Raw genomic sequence first — 20,227 nt, 5'->3', positions numbered from 1 at the left:
AGACCACGCACAGGAGGTACCTGATAAAGTGGCCACTGAGTGTACTTAGAATGAGAAAAGTACAAAATAAAAATGAAGATAGACAGTGAGAAATAAAGCAATAAATAGCACAATAAACAGCCGAGAAATTGCCGAGAGACAGAGGGAGCAGGGCAGTGAGATCATCGGGAGGTGATGGAATGAGAGGGAGGTGGGCATCAGGAGACAGAGAGCAGATGACTATGAGTCGATGGTGAACCTATGACAGATGGTGCAGGGTCAGAAAGGCTATCCACCAAGGATTCAGGAAAGGAACTGCAGTGTTTAGTTAAGGGTGGAAGATCAGGAACTGAGGAGGTGTAAAAGAACTGAGTGCCCAGAAGGATGACCCTCAGAGCTCGTGTGTGGGTGCCATCAGCTATTGGGAAAAAAATGATGCTGCATCTTGGGACTAAAGTAGACGGAGGCGGAAGTAACGCCTCAGTTGTTCAGAGAATTGGTCAACTGTAGTGATCTGTCAAGCTTGAACGGTACACCTCAGGGCTGGGATGCAAACAGTCTGCATTCATTACTAATAAGGGTAACACCCATACTGGATGAACTCATCAGGTCAGGCAGCATCAATGGAAAGGAACAAAGATTTGACAATTCGAGCTGAAACATTTCACCAGGACTGGAAAGGAGAGGGAAGCAGCCAGAGTAAGAAGGTGGTGGGGGGAAAAGGCCAGCACATGCAGAATCTCTTGTAGTTATTATTACTAATAAGATCTAGGCTCAAAGCTTTAAATTGTGTACAGAGCTTGCATAACTGTTAGCATTCACTTGAGTATATAGTCTACAAAATAAAGTTCGTTAAAACAGCAAAGTGACTGGGTGGATACAAGTTCAAAGTTCAAAGTAGATGTATTATCAAAGTACATACATGTCACCACATACCACACTGAGATTCATTTTCTTATGGGCATACACAATAAATCCATAATATCAATGAAAGAACGCATTAACTTGGGGTTTCAAACAGTGTAGAAACCATGCAAATACCAAAAGAATAAATCATTAAGCAATAAATATCAAGGTCATGAGGTGAAATGTACTGTGTGGGAACATTTCAATGATGGGACAAATGAAGTTGAGTAAACCTCATGGCTAAGGGGTAATAATTGTTCCTGAACCTGGTGGTGTGAATCCTGAGGCTCCTGTACCTACTTCCTGATGGCAGCAGCTAGACGACAGCATGGCCTGGCTGGGGGGAGGACTCTGATAATGCATGCTGCTTTCCTGCAACACCATTTCATGTAGATCTGTTCAGTGCTGGGGACAGCTTTACCCATGAGAGGTTTGAGAGGTTGGTCATGACTAGACTGAACTCCTGCCTCAGCGAGGCAATGGCTCTCCACAGAGCTTTAGACCACCCGGACAACACAAACACCTATGTCAGGATGCTGTTCATCGACTATAGCTCAGCATTTAATACCATCATTCCCACAGTCCTGATTGAGAAGTTGCAGAACCTGGGCCTCTGCACCTCCGTCTGCAATTGGATCCTTGACTTCCTAACCAGAAGACCACAATCTGTGTAGATTGGTGATAACATATCCTCCTCACTGACGATCAACAGTGGCAAACCTCAGGGGTGTGTGCTTAGTCCACTGCTCTACTCTCTATACCCATGACTGTGTGGCTAGGCACAGCTCAAATACCATCCATAAATTTGTTGACGATACAACCATTGTTGGTAGAATCTCAGGTGGTGACAAGAGGGCGTACAGGAGTGAGATATGCCAGCTACTGGAGTGGAGTCACAGCAACAACCTGGCACTCAATGTCAGTATGATGAAAGAGCTGATTGTGGACTTCAGGAAGGGTAAGATGAAGGAACACATACCAATCCTCATAGAGGAATCAGAAGTGGAGAGAGTGAGCAGTCCTGATGAAGGGTCTTGGCCAGAAACATCGATAGCGCTTCTCCCTATAGATGCTGCCTGGCCTGCTGTGTTCCACCAGCATTTTGTGTGTGTTGAGAGTGAGCAGTTTCAGGTTCCTGGATCTCAAGATCTCTGAGGATCTAACCTGGTCCCAACATATTGATGCAGTGATAAAGAATGAGGTATAGCTCATTAGGAGTTTGAAGAGATTTGGTATGTCAAACTATACTCAAACACTTCTGTAGATGTACCATGGAGGGCATTCTTACAGGCTGCATCACTGTCTGGTGGGGAGGGGGGCTACTACACAGGACAAAAGAAGCTGCAGAAGGTTGTAAATCTAGTCTGCTCCACCTTGGGTACTAGCCTACAAAGTCCAAGACATTTTCAAGGAGCGGTGTTACAGAAAGGCAGTGTCCATTATCAAGGACTTCCAGCGCCCAGGGCATGCCATTTTCTCACTGTTACCATCAGGTCGGAAATACAGAAACCTGAAGGCACACACTCAGCAATTCAGGAACAGCTTCTTCCCCTCTGCCATCCGATTCCTAAACAGACATTGAACCCTTGGACACTACCTCACTTTTTATATTTATATTATTTCTGTTTTTTGCATGATTTTAATCTATTCAATATACATATACTGTAATTTATTATTATTATTACTATTTTATTTTGTTTTTTCTCTTCTATATTATGTATTATATTATTAAACTGCTGCTGCTATGTTAACAAATTCCACGACACATGCCAGTGATAATAAACCTGATTCGGATTCGGATTCAGTTGGACTGGGCCGTATCCACTGCTTTGTGTAGGATTTTCAAATCAAGGGCATCAGTGTTTCCATAGCAGGCTGTGATGCAGCCAGTCAGTATACTCTCCATTACATATCGATAAAAAATTGTCAATGTTTTAGATGTCATGCTGTGTCTTTGCAAACTCCTAAGGAAGCAGATGTACTGCCATGATTTCTACAAAATTGCACTTACATGCTGTGCCAAGAACAGGTCCTCCGAAATAGTAACACTGAGGAATTTAAATTTGCCCACCCTCTCCACCTCTGATTCTCCAATGAGGACTAGCTCATGGATCTCTGGTTTCCTCCTCCTGAAGTCAATAATCAGCTCCTTGGCCTGGCTGGCATTGTGTAAGAGGCTGCTGTTATAGCACCACCCAGCCAGATTTTCAATCTCCTTCCTATATGCTGATTCATCACCACCTTTGATTTTGCTGACGACAGTGGTGTCGTCAGCAAACTTGAATATGGTATTGAAGCTGTGCTTAGCCTCACAGTCATCAGTGTAAAGTGAGTAGAGCAGGGGGCTAAGCACACAGCCTTGTGCTGTACCTGTGCTGATGGAGATCGTGGAGGAGAAGTTGTTGGAAATCCTAACTGACTGGGCTGTGCAAGTAAGGAAACCAAGGATCTAATTACACAAGAAGGCATTGAGGTCAAGGTCTTGCAGTTTATTCATTAGTTTTTAAAGAAGCTGTAAGAAGGGGGAGCGCGATGTTAGAACTATGTATGTGTGAAATTAGAGCAATTCAACTCTTTCATCCTGGCTCACACATGCTGAGATTGAGGGATGGTCACTGAGGCTGATGTTGGAGAAAGAGCGAATGACAGAACAGGCTCAAAGAGCTTTCCACCTCCAGTTACTCGAAAAAAGAGAGGGCGAAACAGAAAGTTCAAAATTCAACTTTCAAAGTAAATTCATTCTCTTGTGGGTATTCACAGTAGACAGAAAAAAACACAACAGATTCAATGAAACAAAGACAGACAAACAATCAATGTTGCAATAGAAAGAACAAATAGGTGGTGACACAGTAACATAGCAGTTAATGTAAAGCTATTCCTGTAGCTGAGACCCGGTTCAATCCCCACCACTGTCTGTGAGGTGTTTGTAGATTCTGCTCATGACAGCATAGGCTTCCTCTAGGTGCTCCATTTTCATTCCAGACTGTAAAGAAGGGTTATTAGTTTAATTGTTCACATGGGTGTAATTGGGCGGTGCAGGCTCATTGGGCTGGAAGGACCTGTTAACTGTGCTGTATTATTAAATAACTGAATACTAAATAAATAAAGAGGAACCGCGAAAGAGAGGGTGAGGAAATAATGGCTACTGTGGTCACCGAGCCTCACAATCGATCCTGGAGTTGCCCAGAACCGATCTTTACTTTTCCAGCATCTGCAGATTTTCTCTTGTTGTGATAAGTCTTGAACATCCTTGATCCTCAGATATAGAAATAAAGAGATGGGGAAAGACACCCACGCACGAGCTCTTAGGGTCATGTTTCTGACATTCAGTGCTTTAACACCTCCTCATTTCCTGATCTTCCACTCTTAACAAAACACTGTGGTTTGTTTCCTGAATCCTTGCTGGATGACCTTACCACCCCTGCACAATCTGTCACAGGATTGATCACTGACTCACAATCATAAGACCATAAGACATAGGAGCAGAATTAAGCCATTTGGCCCATTCAGTTTGTTCCACCACCTGATCCATTTCCCTCTCCACCCCCTTCTCCTGCCTTCTTCCTGTAACTCTTCATGCCCTGACCACTGACTAACCAAAAACCGACCTCTCCCTTAAATCCACCTAATGACCTAGCCCCCACAGCTGCATGTGGCAACAAATTCCACAGATTCACGCCCCTCTGGCTAAAGAAGTTCCTTCTCAATTCCATTCTAAATTGACATCCCTCTATTCTGAGGCTCTTTCCTCTGGTCCTAGACTCCCATGCTATAAGAAACACCCTTTCCACATGTACTCCATCTTGGCCTTGCAACAACTGATAGGTTTCAATGAGATCCCCCTCATTCTTCGAAACTCCACTGCATACAAGCCCAGAGCCATCAAATGCACCTTTCATTCTCGGAATTATTTCTATGAACCTCCTTTGAACACTCTTCAATGACAGCACGTCCTTACTTAGAAAAGCAGCCCAAACCTGTTCACAATACTCCAGCTTAGGTCTCACGAGTGCCTTATAAAGTATCAACATCTCTCTCATCCTTGTTTTTATATTCTAGTCCTCCTGAAACGAGTGCTGACGATACATTTGCCTTCCTCACCACAGACTCAAACTGCAAGCCAACCTTTACAAGGACTCCCAAGTCCGCTTGCACATCGGAAATTTGGATTTTCTTCCCGTTTGGAAAATTGTCTATCAAAGTGCGTGACCATACACTTCCCAACACTGTAATCTATCTGCCACTTCTTTGTCATTCTCTTAATCTGTCTCAGTACTTCTGCAGACTCCCTGCTTCCTCAGCAGAACATGCCCCTCCCATCCACCTAACTTAGTGGACAAATTCCCATTAGTGAATTTGACCACAAAGCCAATCAATTCTGTCATCCATATCATCAACACACAACATAAAAAGAAATGGTCATATCACAGACCCCTACAGAACACCACTAGTCATCAGCAGCCAGTTAGAAAAGTTTATTCCCACTCTTAGCATCCTGCCAACCAGGCAATCGTCTAAACATGCTAGTATCTTTCTTGTAATGTCATGGGCTCTTATCTTACTAAGCAGTCTCATGTTCAGCTCCTTGTCGAAGGCCTTCTGGAAATCTAGTTACACAACATCAGCTGATTCTCCTTTGTCTATCCTGCTTGTTATCTGCTCAAAGAATTCCAAGAGATTTATCAGAAAAGATTTTCCTGTAAGAAAACCATGCTGACTTTGGCCTATTTTATCATGCCCTTCCGAGTACCCTGAAACCTCATCCTTAATAATCAACTTCGACATCTTCCCAACCACTGAGGTCAAGCTAAGTGGCCTATAATTTCCGTTCTTCTGCTTTCCTCCCTTCTGGAAGAGTGGAGTGACATTTGCAATATTCTAGTCCTCTGGAACCATGCCAGGATCTATTGATTGTCACAAGATCCTTTCTAATGCCTCCACAATCTCTTCAGTTATCTCTTTCCAAACCCTGGAGTAAGTCCATCTGGTCCAGGTAACTTAGCCACCCTTTAGATTTTTCAGTTTCCCAAGCACCTTCTGCAACTGCACTCACTTCTGACCCCGAAATTCTTGTACCTAAAGCATAGTGTCTTCCATAGTGAATACTGATGCAAAATACTTATTCAGTTCATCTACCACTTCCTTGTTCCTCACTACTACCTCTCCAGCATCGTTTCGAGCAGTCTGATATATACTCTCACCTCCTTCTTCAGTCCTGACGAAGGGTCTCGGCCCGAAACGTTGACCGCTCATTTCCACGGATGCTGCCTGACCTGCTGAGTTCCTCCAGCTTTTGTACGTGTCGATTTGACCGCAGCATCTGCAGTGTACTTTGTGTTTACTGTCACCTCCTCAGAGCCTTTCTTTTGGCCTTCTGTCAGTTTTTACAAGCTTCCCAATCCTCTGACTTCCCATTTAATTTTTGCTGTATTATATGCCCTCTCTTTGCTCCTATGTTGGCCTTGTCTTCCCTTGCCAGACCCAGTTGTGTCATCCTGCCCTTAGAATACTTCTTCTTTGGAATGTATCTATTCCAAATTGCTCCCAGAAACAGCCGAACAACCGCTATGCCACCATTGCCAGTGTCTCCTTCCAATCAACTTTAGCCAGCTCCTCTCTCATACCTTTGTAATTCCCTTTGGTCCCCTGTAATTCTGATACATTTGACATTACCTCCTCCCTCTCAGATTTCAGGGTGAATTCTACCACATTATGATCGCTGACTCTGAAGGGTTTCCTTACCTTAAGTTCTCTATCTGCTCTCTGCCTCCTGATGTTCACCTCCCTTTCATTTCCTCACCACCTGACAAACTCACTGTCCTGTCCCTCTGTCTCGCTATCGCTTCTTCGCTGCTTATTTTGAATTTGTTTTTGCTTCATTTCTCACTGGTTCTCTTCATTTTTATTTTGCACCTTTCTCAATTCTATGTACTCGCAGTGGCCATTTTAATTAGGTGACTCCTGTTCTCGGGCTTCTGCCCCTTTAGCTCAATCACTTCAAGACTGGCTGCGTTGCACATTCAGAGATGCTCTTCTGGACACCACAGTTGCAACGTGGTTATCTGAGTTCCTGTCGCCTTCCTGTCAGCTTGAACCATCCTGGCCATTCTCCTCTGACCTCTCACGTTAACAACGCGTTTTGGCCTGCGGATCTGCTGCTCACTGGGTGTCCTTTGTTTTACTGCTCACTGTAAATTCCGGAGACTGTTGTGCCTAAAAATCCCAGGAGATCATCAGTTTCTGAGATATGCAAACCATCTCACCTGGTGCCAACAGCCACTCTACAGTTGAAATCGCTTGGATCGCATTTTTTCCCTATACTATGTTTGGTCAGAACAACTGAGCCTCTTGACCATGTCTGCATGCTTTTCTGCATTGAGTTACTGCCACGTGATTGGCTGATTGGATATTTGTCGGGGTCTGCCTTATAAAGTGGCCACTGTGTTCATAATACGGTGTATAGTTAAATTGGCATTGCTGCTGCCTCTAAGCTCCTGGGACCCGAATCTAACCCCAGACTCTAGAACCATCTATGTAAAGTACGCACGCTCTCCTTGTGACTACGTAGGTGTCCTCCAGATGCTTCTATTCCCTCCCTCAATCTCCCCCCCCACACCCAAATAAAACCGTGTAGGTGAATGTGCCACGGCAAATGGCCCCTTTTGGGTGGGTGAGTGGTAGATCTGGGAGGGAGGTGATAGGAATGCAGGGAGAATAAATCAAGTTAAGGTAGGATTAGAGAAAGAACGGGTGCTGGGAGGTTAGAATGGACTTGGTGGCTCTGAATGACTCCCTGAACAAAGAATGCGACAGCACTAAAGAAATGTGCGGAGAAGCTGGAAATAGCTGTCGACGGGGCTGAAGTACGTTGATCATGACGACAGATGACTCAGCAGGGGTTGTTGGGAAAAGAGGAGCAACATCTACGATTTCTGTCAAAAGTCCTGCTGCTCACAGGGCTTTTGAATAAGATAAGAATAGAATATAAGATAGAATAAGATCTCATCTTAATCTTAAAACAAAAATAGAATGCTTCCTGAAGGAATAGTCCTTTGCCGTGGCTCTGCACCTGAAGTCTGCAGCTAACACATTGAAATCCCTTCAAAAAAAGGCACAAAGCTGCTTTCTTCTTTCCAAAAGAATTGTTATCACTGATACCGAAACTGGTATCTCCGACATCAAAAAGCATCCTTCTCGAACAGGGAGTCACATCTGTTCAGCAGAGAAGGCCGAAGGCTTACTGCTTTCTTGAGCCAGCAATCTGCAACGAGAGCTTTTGTGAAACTAGGTAGGATACGAGAAGTAATTTACAATAATCCTCAGAGGCTAGTAGTGGGCGGCACTACAACATATGAACAAACAGGATGTGTTTGGGCCTGTGGTCAGCCGTTCCTAGTTTGTTATGCAACACTCTTCTTTTCAAATACGCTCTGAATTCCCTAAACTCCCATTTCCCCCCTCAATATCCTAATCTGTATATTAAGAAAAGGGTATATCAAAGGAAAGCCGGCATTGCAGAATTTCTCCACTAGAATTATAAGAGGCCCGACAGGAGAAGAATCTTCCCTACATTGAAGTATTCATAGCTCGATAATCACATGACCAAAGCACTGCTAGATTAACCCCCTCCTGGAATGATTTGCTGTACAATGTTTCAGAGGGAGAAATCTGGCAGCTGGCTGTTGAGAGATGGTATGCTCTTCAAAATTTTGAGAGGTCTGATAATTTTTCATGACACATGTTTCAAGATTTCAATGAATCAGATTGTTTCGGGCACAGGCAGTGATACGTTTGTTTTTCCTCTAGATCCTGTGCACTGTGAGAATGCAGCACCTAATTGCACATGGCAAGTAAGAGTCTGATAATGAGAGAATAACATGGGTTGTTGAGGTCTGAGAGTGGACATAACTCTCTACACATTAATAAACTTAACTTTTTCATGTTCAGAGAGTAGGGAGGCCCTTGTTATAACATCCCAGACCATAAGACGTAAGAGTAGACGTAAGACCAAAGGTCACTTAATGAAGGAAATATATACTGGCCTTGAGGAGCATGACTGGCAAATGAATTTTAAAGCATTGGTCTCTGAACATTAATATTTTTCCATAAATCCATTTGTTTGTTCTCTGATTCCCAAACCAAGTCTTACCAATTCTCCTCAGTCAAATGACTCAGTCAGCCAATCATTACGCATGAAATCCAGACAAGATTGCTGAAAACTATTGCAATACACGAAGAGCTTAGTTGCATCAGTTTGGCCACTGACTGTGTTTCAGCAAGGATTTCTTATAACCCCACTTCCTGCTTATTTTTGGGAACATTAGTCCTGTTCTTGGCTGATTCCCACATGCTCAGGATTTGACTACAGCGTATGGTTCTTCCCAGTCGGATTTCCTTCTGAAATGATGCTAGGGTTTTGGATTCAGCTGCAACACATTGCTGAAAGTAGAGTGAGAATGCAGCAGGCAGGAACAGAATTAGTAGAGAGCAGAGTTATGAATAGAGAATTAAGGAGATCCTGTAGGGAGTATGGAATGGAATACTGATAGGATTACTGGAAACAGACAGAACAGCAGGGTTTTCAAAGGAAGGGTGGATAACTTTCATGGTTGGGTAATAGTACAGAAAGGAATGGTTTACAAGAAGTGATCACATGCTCCATGGGCCAACTGTAATCACCCTACAGAGGAGGTTCATGAGAATAATTCCAGGAATGGAAAGCGGACCATTTGATGGCTCTGGACCTGTACTCACTGGAGCTTAGAAGAATAACGTGGATCTCATTGAAACATGTCAAATAGACGTGGATGTGGAGAGGATGGTTCCAATAGTGGGGAAGTTTAGGACCGGAGGGCACAGCCTCAGAGAACAAGATGTTCCTTAAGAACAGAGATAAGGAGGAATTTCTTTGACCAGAGGGTGGAGAATCTGTGCAATTCATTGCCACAGATGGCTGTGGAGACCAAGACATTGGCTATAGTTAAAGCAGAGGAAGATATTTTCTTGATAGTGAGAATGTCAAAGGTTACAGGGAGAAGACAGGAGAATATGGTTGTGAGGAGGAGATAATGATCAGCCATGTTAGAATGGTAGAGCAAAATCGATGGGCCAAATAGCCTGAATCTGCTCCTATGTCATTTGGCCTTATGGTCTTATGACATAGTTACTTATGATTATTGGATGGTGATTATGGTGAGACTTCCAAAGACATCACAATACTGTTGTATAGGGTTCTGTTTGTTTCATCGTTATCAGAGGACTGAATCAGCTAGAGTCATTGGACCATACAACATCATCTTAAGATATCTTTAGAAAGAAGAAAACTGCAATTAACCTTGAACTGACCCCATAATCTGCCTATCACAAATTAAACCAATAGCCCTAATAGGACAAGTTATTTAAATAGCAATCTCCACTTCAAAAGCAGAATAACACACTATGGTTTAAATTATTTGAACTCCCTGGTCTGATGAACCATTCTATCATCCGATATGAAAACACCTTAGGATTGTGGTACTGTTACACTGTAGGAATCCAGTCCTAGTTCTTTGGTTGCTATGGGCTGTTGCTAGGAATCAAGCAGTGTTTCAGCCAATTAATATTTAATGATTTAAAGGTGTAGTGCAGGCCAAAGGGAGCAATTTAATCCAGTGCCTTGCGGTTTGAATAGGAAATACATAGAGAAAGATGGCATTCATTGTTGATGCAACAAAACAGATTCCCATGGCAACCATATGTGTTAATAGAGGTGACAGAATATAGTAAAGACTTTTGGACATAGTTACATGTTTAAGAAATAGCCCAGACCTAGGCAATCAGCCAGCTTGCTGGGTTAATAGGTTTAGCCATTGGATTCATTGAGCTTCAGTCAACTACTCCCTGGAGTTAAATGAAATGAAGCAGCAGGCAATTTATGATGCGTGCCTTTGGGCGAGAAGTTTAGTTGATTTCTTTTTCTGGATCTCAGCTAAAAGAGTGTGAACAAAGTTCTGGGCAGGAGATTTGTAACATTAGAAAGAGCAGCTCGGGGGTCTTAAAGACACTTGGCTATTGTTTAGTAGTCCATTGTATCCACGGGACACAATGAGACCAACCATGCCAGAGAGTATGCTCCAAACGAACCTCCTCCAACCCTCTAACCACATACCTTCCCAAATGCCTGGAGCTTATCAAGCCTCCCAATGGAATTGGATGCACCAAGCCTCAGTGTGTCCTTCAGCACGTGGTCCGCAGTCTGGTCTATGCGTGTCAGCAGCGTTCCCTTACGGACATCACACTGTGCTGGAAGACCAAGTTTCAGACAGAACAAAAGATTCTTTCAGCAAGCTCATGGCCTTCCAGCGGCACGTGATGTCTACCTGAATGTGTTTCTTGGAGTAGCCTGTAAATTACTGTCCATTGATATCAGCTGCTGGGGATGAATCAAATAACAGACACTTGTATTTGTCTCTGTACTCTCTTAGCAAATCCACAGTCTGCAGCTATACATTGGGGTTCAAGCCCAGAGGTCGAATCCCCAAGAACGGCAAATCCACAGGTTGAAGCACAGTGACTGAGGCCCCTAGGCTGGTGGGTCCAGAAGCTGGCACTTTGGGTGGTAACAGCTGACCAATCCTCCACAACATTGGTAGAGATAGAACCTCAACACTAAGTTTGGATGCACACATTGCTTGACCAGCAACACACAAACCTTGGGAATACTTTTTCCCCCATTCTTGGGGACGTGTTCATCATAAACCATCGAACTCACTCCATGTTAAACTCTCCAGATAAACTAGAAGACATTCCAGGTGCTTACCAAGGCAGAAGAGAGGACAGGCCACACCTGTGCCAAGTACGGCACCTCTGAGGGAATATCATGCCTGATGAATGAGTTCTTCATGGTTACTGACAGAGAAGACCATTCCCACAGATCGTTTTTGTTCCATCTTCTCAGTCCGCTCCAGCCAATCTCAAACTCCTCAGATTATCAGTGAAAATAACACCCCACCCCACCACCACCACCACCACCACCACTCCCACTCCCACAGAGTTCCAACTTCCTGCAAAATTGACTTCCTGGTTTTTGATCCACCTCTCAAGAAGCCTGAGGAATTCTGCTCCATCATTCCTCGTGGACACCAAGAGTTGATATAAAACAATTATGCACTTTGAATGTGCGGCCTTTTGCCCAGCAACCTGCCCTTGCTACGAGGTTGACAGAAATTTAAGCAGGTGAATCGTTAATGGTTCATTTGGCAATGGCCAATCAGAGCTGAGGTCTGAGTTTTAGTGGTGACATTGACAGAGGGGGGTTATGACACGCTGGGCTGATTTGCATGGCGGCAGGTGATATGGAGGCACAGTGGGTAGTGCAGCTCCTTCACAGCTCCACCAGCTGAGCTTCAGTACCAACCTCTGACGCTGTCCATGTGAAGTTTTCATTCTCTCCCTCTGACCAGGAAGGTTTCCCATTGTGAACCGGTATCCTCCCACATCCCGGAGCTGTGCCAGCTGGTGAGTTAGCCATCAACTGTAAATTCCTCTTAGATTGGGAAAATTAGGTTAATAGACTTATGAGGGAGAATGGGTTATAGAGAAATAAGTGCGGGAATGGATTGATGGGATGGCCCTGAAGGCCAGAGTATAACTTGATGGTCTAAATGGCTTCTTATCTCATACAGAAATATGGCATTTGTTCCAGTATGTCCCCATAAGACCATAAGATATATGGAGCATGCTGCTCCGTCATTTCATCATGGCTGATCCATTTCCCCTCTCAACCCCAATCTCCTTCCTTCTCCCCGTATCCCACCATGCCCTGACAAATCAAGAACTTAACAACCTCTGTCTTAAATGTACTCAATGACTTGGCCTCCACAGTCGCCTGTGGCAACAAAGACCACAGATTTACCACTCTCTGGCTAAAGATATTCCTCCTCATCTCTGCCTTAAAAGGATGCCCCTCTATACTAAAGCTGTGCCCTCTGATCCATGACTCCCCCACCATAGGAAACATCCTCTCCGCTTCCACTCTATTGAGGCTTTTCAACGAGTTCTCCCTCATTCTTCAGGCCCAGAGCCATCAAACACACTTCATAGGACAGGCCTTTCGATCCTGGATTCATTTTTATGAACCTCCTTTGAACCCTCTCCAGTGTCAGCACATCCTTTCTTAGATAAGGAGCCCCAAACTGCTCACAATACGTCAAGCCTCACCAGTGCTTTAGAAGTTCTCAGCATGATATCCTTGCTTTTATAGTCTAGCCTCTTGAAATGTGGAATTATGGAGAAGATCCGGGGGTTATTTATCTGATCTCCTCTTTGCAAAATGGTATGTTTCCAAAAAGGATTGAGGCTTCACCCACACAAAACCAAGTATTTGCTGTTCATTATTAAGGACCCCATCACCCAGGTCATGCCTTGTTCTCATTGCTGCCATCAAGTTGTAGGTACAGAAGCCAGAAGGCACACACTCAACGATTCAGGACCAGGTTCCTCCCCTCTGCCATCCAATTTCTGAATGGATGCTCAACCCATGAACACTACCTCACTACTTTATAACTTCTATTTATGCACTACTTATTTAATTTAAATATTTAATATACTTACTGTAATTCAGTTTTTTTCCCTGCATTATTATGTGTTGCATTGTACTGCTGACACAAAGTCAACAAATTTCACAACATATGCCATTGATATTAAACTTTATTGTGATTTGGATCCATTCAGATATCTGACTGAGACAAAGGCACAACTTTCTCACGAGTTGTCTCTTCAAGGATGTTTTCAGGTGTTGCTACATGAAACAATCAAAGGGGAGTGAGTTTGAAGGGGTAGAAATGGTTTTAGTTCAGGAGGTTGAAATGAGCACCAACGTGAAGACAAAAATACTTTCAAGCATCTTTTTCAGAAGAATCAGTCCCAGCCCCATGCTCACCTCAACTTACCTGTGGCCAGCTTCTCTCTGTGCTTCTGCGATCTTCTGACCTGATTCTTCCAATCTCCAACCTTGCACATGAAGATTACATCTGTACTGAAACCCACGCACTTGAGCTTCTTGAAACACAAGAGATTCTGCAGATGCTGGAAATCTTGAGAAACACGCACAAAATGCTCAAGGAATTCAGCAAGTCAGGCAGCACCTATGTTGACAAACAGTCGACATTTCGGGCTGAGACCTTTCATCAGGGCTGGCAAGAAAGAGGGCAGAATCTGAAATAAGAAGGTGGTGGAGAGGAAGTACAAGCTGGCAGGTGATAGGTGAGACCAGGTGAGGGGGAAAGTGGGCGGCTGGGGAAGGGTGATGAAGTAAGAAGCTAAGAGGTGATAGGTAGAAGAGGTGAAGAAGAAAACTGGTAAGAGAAGATGATGAGTAATTGAATAAACGAAAGGAGGTGGAGAAGCAGAGGGAGGCGGTGGGCAGGTCATGAGAATGGGGAAGGAGAAGAGAAGGGGTGAGAGGAGTACTCATTGTCCAACCCACTACTAACTCAGTTAATCAATGTAAAAGTTAAAATTTTCATCTACATGTCTCCATATATTTTTAACAGAGGTTTCAACCACTAAGCATGCTCCTCAAAAACCTTTACCTTATAATTAAGTCCTATAATCATTAGACTGTTCAAAGGTCTCACTGAGTTTCCGAGAACTCGACAGGATAGTTGCTGAAGCTCAAGTTCAATTTTGTCATTCAACCATACATGAATACCTGTGAATACAGCCAAAAGGAACAGCGTTACTCCAGAACCAAGGGGCAAAACGCAATATCAACAGTCAATCAGAGCACAAGGCAAATGTAGCATATATAAGACAGCAGTAAAATGGAGTGAAACAAAAAATATATAGTCCATGTCCCCGAGTCCATGAATATTGCAGCAGTCTGTAGTTGAACATCATATGGCTTGTCTTCTGACAAGTGAACACTTGGGAGCAGCACCAACTCCAACATGGATGCGACACCACACCGCCCCCAGCAATCTGGGGAGGTGCACCAGCTCTCCTGAGTGGCAATTATCAGGTGACCCAACTGCTTGAAACCTTGACCTCGCTCCGACCAAGGCCACTCAGCTCCCACGCCACCCACCAATCAACCAGTGAATCAGACCTGCAACGTTCCACGTTGGCAATGTCCAGCAAGGTCCTGTGATCAAGGTTCTGTGGTAGACGGAAGGGCTCTGATATCAGGCTGGGAAAACAAGAGTTAATTGGAGGTCAGCGTGGACGAGGAGTAACAATTCAGGAACTGCTTCTTCCCTCTGTCATCACATGTCTGAATGGTCCTTGCTTCTATGGAAGCATGGACTTTTTTGCACTACTTCTTTCTTCCATAATTTATAGTAATTTGATATACTTGCACTGTATCGCTGCTGCAAAACAACAAATTTCACATCATATCAGACGAAAATAACAAACCTGATTCTGACTCTGAACGTACATGCAGATCCTGGTAGAAAGAATTCATCACCTCACACCCACCCTGTCAAGTACCTCTCAGTGGGTCCCACACTGACCTCAGAACCCACAGAACCAGTATCAAAGTGAGTCGTCCTCTATCCCAAAGGAAGACTGAAGAAGGAGGAACCATGTGGGTAGCAGAGCCTTGTATCTTTGAAGGGAAGTTGGAATCTTGAAAGAGGCAAACCAAAATCACAGGCAGGATATTCACAGCCAACAAGTAAAGCATGTATAGGGCGATTCTGTTGAAAGATGAGCTTGAAGATATCACAAACAAGAGAAAATCTGCAGATGTTGGAAATCCAAAATGCTGAAGGAACTCAGCTGCCTACGGGAAAAAGTACAGTCGATGTTTTGGGCCAAGACATCCGGTCCTGTTGAAGGGTCTTGGCCTGAAACACCGACTGTACTCTTCCATTGATGCTGCCTGGCCTGCTGAGCTTGAAAGTATTTTAGGTTCTGTGTACTTGGATGTTCTGCTAAGCTTCCTGTATTAGAAAACCAACATCTCTTCAAACACACTCAACTTCTGTACAATTTAACACCCGATATCATTGTGTGAAGGAACAGTGAGTGAGAAAACAGACTGGAGAGAATTGACTCAGGGGCATGAGCTCACTTAAAGAGGAACAGATATCCCTTCTCAAACATTTGTTACTCTTTCGAATTTTTTCCTAAAAAGGATTGTGGATTCTCGGTTGTTGATTTTCAGCCACTTAGAGCCACTCGACTTATTAGGCAACAGGGTCACGTGATCAGACATGAGTATCAGTCTCACAGGCCTAATCCCGTTTATATCCAAGCCCAAAAATATATAAACAAGAGGAGGCCACTCAGCCCCTCAGACCTAGCCCACAATTTAACATAATCTTGGCTCTTCTGACATTCCTATCTACCCAAATTTCCTCATTGTTTTCCTACAATATGCAGGGACTATTCAGCCCATAAATTGATGCTAACTCTTCAGAGATTTCCTATTCATCTTGTTTCCCCCCATTACCCTGTAATCTACAAACCATCAACACTTATCCCCACCTCCCTACCCTGCGATAACCTTTTATCCCCTTGCTTATCAATAATTTATTCATCTTTTCTCTAACACTATTCAAAGTCACTACTGCTACAGTCCTTTGAGGAACAGAGTTCAATCCCCTGAGAAAAATAAAGTGTCACTTTGCCTCTATTTCCAATGAGTAATCTCTAAACAGTGACTCATGGTCTTACATTCTCTCAAATTCAAAGTACATATATGCCACCTGAAATTAATTTTCTTGCTGGCATACTCAATAAATCCATTGTAGAATAATAACCATAATAGAATCAATGACAGATCACACCAACTTCAGCATTCAACCAGTGTGCAAAACCTAAAATAAATAAATAAATAACGATAATACTCAATAAGTATGAAGAACATGAGATGAAAAGTGCTTGAAAGTGAGTCCATAGGTTGTGGGACCATTTCAGTGATGGGGCAAGTGAATTTGAGTGAAGTTATCCCCTTTGGTTCAAGGTTGAGTGGTGACAACTGATCCTGAACCTAATGGATAAGCGACAGCATGAGAAGACCAAGAACATGCATTAGCTGGCCTCTTTATTAGGTACGTGCCTAGACTGTCCTCAAGGCTAGTTTTTTTTTTATTTTTTACAGCTCATGCTGCTGCCTCACAGTCCCAGGGTCCCAGGTTCAATCCCGGCCTCGGGTACTGTCTGTGTAGAGTCTGCATGCTTTCCCTGAGACCATGAAAGGTTCAACTGAGTGATCTGGTTTCCTCTCACATCCCAAAAACGTTCTGCAAGTTTAACAGGGTGTCATCAATTACTCCATGTTGAGGTAAGTGTCAAACAAATCAAAGGGAAGCGATGGGCATGTCTGCAAGAATATGTTGGTAAGGTACAGGGAATAAGGAGGGGCAATTGGTACTGAAGAAATAGCTCAGTATAATCCCAATGGGCTATTGTAATTAGTAAGTGCCCTTAACATACATCAGACTATGTATTAATAATAATTTACTGCAGCATTTGTTCTTTAACACAGTCGCATATTTTTTAGCACAATGCTTCACTGCACCAGGGATCACCAATTCCCGGTGCTGCCTGTACGGAGTTTGTACTTTCTCCCCACTTCCTCTGGGTGCTCCGATTTCCCCCCAGGTTCCAAAGATTTATGGTGAGGGTTAGGGTGACTGAAATATGGTGGCTCTTACGTGCTGCCCCTGCACAATCTTCTGACTGTGTTGGTTGTTGACACAAAAAGATGCATTTCACTGTATGTTTCAATATACATGTATCAAGTAAAGCTAACCTTTTATTTTGTGTCCCATGTAGTTCCAAGCAGGACAGATAGAAAAGAGCTTTGAATGAGCTCCCTAGAGTGTGGATGGAAAGTGGGACTATAATATCAACATTTTATTTGAATATTCAAGATTTTCACACATTTAACGTTCATAAGCAGAAGGTAGAAGCTGCCAAAACCAGGGAACCAGGGAAGAAGGGAAGGAGCTCAGCGAATTACATTTGGAGCTGAGGTCCAAAGGAGCTGGAGATACAACTGCCAGAGAGAGTGGGGAGGGACATCTAGAGATGAAGAAATGCAGAAAACTTGGAATGTGGGCAAGATTACAGAATCAAGACACAAGGGACTGCAAAGATGCTATCTGACTTGTTGAGCTCATTGTGTGTGTGTGTGTGTGTGTGTGTGTGTGTGTGTGAGACACAACATGCAGCAAACAATAAGCTTGAGGAATTTAGTGGATGGAGCAGCTTCTGTGGGAGAGGCAGGGTGAAAGAATGATCAATGTTTCAGGTTCAAGTCCTGCATCAGGATTGAGAGAGAGAGGGGTAATGGCAGGCATAAAGAGAGGGGGAGTGGTGATACAGGAGACAGAGGATTGGTGGACTGAGGTGGGGTGAAAGATAGGTAGATAGATTAGCTTTATTTGTCTCATATCAAAACCCACAGTGAATTGCATGATTTGTGTCAAATCAAATCAGTAAGGATTGTGCCGAACAGCCCATTAGCATCACCAAGCTTCTGGTGCCAGCAAAGCATGCCCACAGTTTATTAACCCTAACTCGTACATCTTTGAAATGTTGGAGGAAACGCATGTGGTAACAAGGAACTCTGCAGGTCAGGCAGCATCTATGGAAAGGACTAAACAGTTGCTGTTCTGAGCAGAAACCAGTCCTCAGGAAGGAATCTTATAGGAAAGGAGAGTGGACCATGGGAGAAATGAAAATTTAAAAAAATCTTTTGGATGTGGGACCATAACTTTAGCATTTCATTTGAATATTGAAGGCTTTCACAATTTTAACCTCAGACCATGAGAGTGCAAGGGAGAGAGAGATCTAAGCAACTCTTGGCTGTGAGTTTCTTTATAACTAATTGAATGCAATTTGATGCAATCTGTCCTAAGAATGAGTATGAATGCACAGTCAAACCATTACATTGTCTGTTCTCACTCCCTGCGAGCCGTGGTTTTAATAATGTGAATAATGTACCCGAAATTTGGGCCATTGTCTGGGGAACAATTTTGCACCATCGTTCCCATTATTCTAGGTGTCTCGTAGGTGGTCTAAAACAGTGTCAGACATGCATCACACTTACTGAACCTGTCACTGGGATCTTTCTCAATTCAGTTTTCTTTCAACTCACCAAGCCTCGCCTGGCTCTCTTTCCAAAGATTGGTCTGGGTTTCCAGTCATCCACCCATGTTCACTATCTTTTATTGTCCAGGCGTTCCCGTTCAGTCCCTCCGATGTCATATTCCATGTATCCTGTTCGCCTCCATCCAGTGTTTCTTGGACTCTCTCCGAGTATGCTCTTCCTAACGATCTTTCCTCCCAGAGTCCCAGATCCCAGGAACATTCTTTTTCTGCCAATGAAACCGTTGAATTGTCCTGCAATAACATCAGAGAAGGGAACCCACTGTCCTTCTTGGCTCTCTTTCTGGAATCAGTCTGGTTGAATCATCAGGCTCTCTTTCAGGTACCTAGTCTAAGGGTAATAAGTCCATAAGACCATGAATTAGGCCATTTGTCCCACTGAGTGTATGCTCGTGGTCTTCTGCTGCTGTAGCCCATCCACTTCAAGGTTCAAGGTGTTATGTTTTCAAAGATGCTGTTCTGCACACCACTGTTGTAACGTGTGGTTATTTGGGTTATTGTCGCCTTCCTTCCAGTCTGGTCATTCTCTTCGGACCCCTCTCATTAATACCCAAACAACTACCACTCACTGGATATTTTTTGTGCCATTCTCTGCAAACTCTAGAACCGTTGTGGGTGAAAATCCCAGGAGATCAGCAGTTTCTGAGACAGTCAAACCACACCTTCTGGCACCAGCAATCATTTCACAGTCAGTCGTTTAGATCACATCGCTTTCCCGTTCTGATGTTTAATCCAAATTGCAACTGAACCTCTTGACTGGGTCTGCTTGTGTTTATGGACTGATTGCTGCCATGTGATTGGCTGAATAGATGTTTGCATTGATAGCAGGTGTACCTGATAAAGTGGCTACTGAGTGTGTGTTAGTATATGCCTGTAAGTGTGTATGCAGCCCCCTCCCTCACCTGATATGTATTCTGGATCCTTCCCCTTTCCTTTCTTGTCTGATGAAGGATGTTGGCCCAAAATGTCAAACATGTATGTGTGTGTGTGTGTGTGTGTGTGTGTGTGTGTGTGTGTGTGTGTGTGTGTGTGTTTGTATTTGTGTGTGAGTTAGTGTGTGTGAGAGAGAGTGCATGTGTATATATATATATGTCTCTGTATTTGGTGTAATTTGTGTACATGCATGTGTGCTTCTGCCAGTGTTTGCTTTATAACAATCCTGTTGATTTATGATTACTCTTACTGAGTGGAGTTTACATTTTATGTTCCAGATTTCTCTAATTATTTGAATTTAAATTCC

General features: G+C 43.5%; 2 long non-coding RNA genes across 3 annotated transcripts in view; one reads left to right on the top strand and one right to left on the bottom strand.

The window, feature by feature from the left end:
- LOC132406421 (uncharacterized) overlaps positions 1 to 20,227 on the bottom strand; it is a 143,645-nt gene that overhangs the window by 35,233 nt on the left and 88,185 nt on the right. The window contains exon 2 of the long non-coding RNA XR_009516162.1: positions 14,457 to 14,575. This is a non-coding gene — a long non-coding RNA (uncharacterized LOC132406421). The remainder of the gene's footprint in view (positions 1 to 14,456; positions 14,576 to 20,227) is intronic.
- Positions 3,170 to 20,227, top strand: part of LOC132406422 (uncharacterized) — a 40,753-nt gene continuing 23,695 nt past the window's right edge. Inside the window, exons 1-3 of one of the 2 annotated variants that reach the window (XR_009516163.1) lie at positions 3,170 to 3,317; positions 12,327 to 12,381; positions 16,973 to 17,155. This is a non-coding gene — a long non-coding RNA (uncharacterized LOC132406422). The remainder of the gene's footprint in view (positions 3,318 to 12,326; positions 12,382 to 16,972; positions 17,156 to 20,227) is intronic. The other variant, XR_009516164.1, reaches the window with a different exon arrangement.

Source organism: Hypanus sabinus, chromosome 16, assembly GCF_030144855.1.
Source record: "Hypanus sabinus isolate sHypSab1 chromosome 16, sHypSab1.hap1, whole genome shotgun sequence".
Taxonomy (NCBI): Eukaryota; Metazoa; Chordata; class Chondrichthyes; order Myliobatiformes; family Dasyatidae; genus Hypanus; species Hypanus sabinus.
The sequence above is the reverse complement of the archived record's forward strand: the minus strand, read 5'-3'. Positions and strand labels throughout refer to the sequence as shown.